At 40.2% G+C, this 2,596-nt stretch overlaps 1 non-coding gene across 1 annotated transcript; it reads left to right on the top strand.

Moving 5' to 3' along the window:
* The first annotated feature begins 774 nt into the window (after positions 1-774).
* On the top strand, positions 775-881 carry LOC141722094 (small nucleolar RNA R71). The gene has a single exon (XR_012575125.1). It is a non-coding gene; the product is annotated as a small nucleolar RNA R71 (small nucleolar RNA).
* The last annotated feature ends 1,715 nt before the right edge of the window (positions 882-2,596 follow it).

Here is a 2,596-nt window from a genome sequence, read left to right as displayed (position 1 = left end):
TTCCCAGACCTTAAGGTAATAGCCTTGACTTGCTCTTTAGCTTCCTTCCTGCCTGGTACTTCCGTGTCACTGGGAAGTGTGCCAGGTTGACGATTTAGCACTGTATTGGCTATTTGACCGATTTGATTCTCCATAGTCTTGATTGACACCGCCTGACTCTTGCACAACAACTTAAGTTCCTCAAAATCAGCACTAGTGGGGGCAGCTGCACCTCCCTGTTGAGGATATGATTGCCTTTGAGCATACTGCTGTGGTTGCTGGAATCCAGGTGGATTGAACTGTTTACTCACACCTTGCTGATATGGTGGCTGAATAGCATTCTGATTATTACTCCAGCTGAAATTTGGATGATTTCTGTTGTTAGGATGATAAGTAGTTGGCACAGGCTGCTGTTGTCGCTGATAATTGTTCACATACTGAACAGATTTGTTAACAAGAGAACACTGATCCGTAGCATGAGAACCTGCACAAAGCTCACAGACCATAGCTATTTGATTAACTTCATAGGTAGCTAGAGAATCGACCTTCATAGACAGCACTTGGAGCTGCGCTGCAATAGCGGTGGCTGCATCGACTTCCAGAATACCTGCTACCTTCCCCGGCATCATCCTTTGAGTTGGGTTTTGATGCTCATTTGCAGCCATAGTCTCAATAAGATTATAAGCCTCAGTATAGCTTTTGGCCCACAAGGCGCCTCCAGCTGCTGCATCGAGCATGGGCCGAGATTAGGCCCCTAAACCATTATAGAAACCAGTGATCACCATCCAATCGGGCATTCCATGATGTGGACACTTTCTCAACATTTCCTTGTAGCGCTCCCAAGCTTCGCACATAGATTCTGTAGGTTGCTGCGCAAACTGAGTAAGAGCACTCCTCATAGCAGCAGTCTTTGCCATTGGATAAAACTTCACTAGAAACTTTTGCGCAAGATCTTGCCAAGTAGTGATGGACCCAGCTGGTTCAGAATGTAACCAGTCCTTAGCTTTATCCCTCAGTGAGAATTGGAAAAGCCTCAGCTTGATAGCCTCATCAGTCACACCATTATATTTGAAAGTACTGCAGATCTCGACAAAATTCCTTATGTGCATGTTAGGGTATTCAGTCGCAGCTCCTCCGAAAGAAACAGAGTTCTGCACCATCTGAATAGTGCCCGACTTGATTTCAAAGTTATTGGCCTCAATAGCCGGGTGCATGATGCTAGACTGAATGTCATCAATTTTAGGCCGAGAAAAATCCATAAGAGCTGGATCTGCCGGAACAATACGATCACCCATGATTAATGGCTCCTTCTGCTCACTTTCTGAATCCGAATCTTCAAAATCTATCTTCTCCAGAATATCAAGAACTTCGTCTGTCTCCTCAGCTGTATCTAAAGTCCTCTTGCGAGTACGAGAACGAGTTTGCATAAACGCTCGCTAAAATACCTGAAAACACAACCGAAAAAAATAAGTAACACGTCTTAATCACTGAGTCCTAACGACCAATGATGGTAAGTATATAAACTAAACAAATACGCCGAGTCCCCGGCAGCGGCGCCAAAAACTTGTTAGGGCGAAAACACGCACTAATATTCACGTAAGTATACGCATTCACAAGTAATATAGAATACTTTCTAGTTCGTTCCCACAGAGACTCAGACTAATTATGTTCAATTAAACTCACTCACCACTGTATGATTACTTCTCAATGTTAAGACAATAACACTTAGATTTGAGTAACTAATTATTAACTATAATTAACTACTAAAATTAACCACTTAATTAACACCTCGAATTAACAATATTAAAACACTCATGAGATCACAACTTCATTACTACTTTCTTCAATAGTCATTGTTATTACCCTTAGCATGCAACAACGATGATATTAATCGAATAACACGAAACTGATAAAAGCCAACTTTCATTATACTAATACCATTCTACCAAACATCCACAATTAAGATAGAAGTTGAATAAGCATCAATTATGTTGAGTCCCTATATGTCTACAGAAATTGACAACATAATGATTTAAGAACAAGTTAGTCCTTTTGATTACACAGGGCGAATAAAATGGTTAGAGTTACCCACTAATCATGCAGACACATACATGAACCTATGCTAGCATGGCAAGTTCTAAACCTCGAGATCCACCGTCGCTTCAAAAGAGATTAACACCCTATCTTATATGTTCGCGACGCACATAAGATGAATATGCACAACCAATACTAGATATCATACAATCATCACACACTAAGGTATTAAACAACTAACTAAAGAATTCCATAGTAAATCCGTTACGACCCCATGATCACGATTAGCCTATGTTAGCACTCATCATCATCATGGGTTCATATGAAAACATGATAAATAAACACAACAGAATAATAACTAAACTAATTATATTAAACCAGAGTACGTCACAAGAGTAATAGGTTCAAAGTAAAGAAAACTAGCATCCAACGTTACAACAAAATAAAGAATCACAAGAAAATATGCTTCCTCTTTGTTGCGGTGTGCTAAAACGGTCTTCTACCTTATCTCTTTCGTTCCTCGATTAATACAACGATCCAACACACGTGAAACGTCTCTGAAATCTACTTATATAGGAGTCCT

The sequence above is a fragment of the Apium graveolens genome, chromosome 4 (assembly GCF_009905375.1).
Source record: "Apium graveolens cultivar Ventura chromosome 4, ASM990537v1, whole genome shotgun sequence".
Lineage (NCBI taxonomy): Eukaryota > Viridiplantae > Streptophyta > Magnoliopsida > Apiales > Apiaceae > Apium > Apium graveolens.
This window is presented reverse-complemented; position numbering and strand designations above follow the sequence as displayed.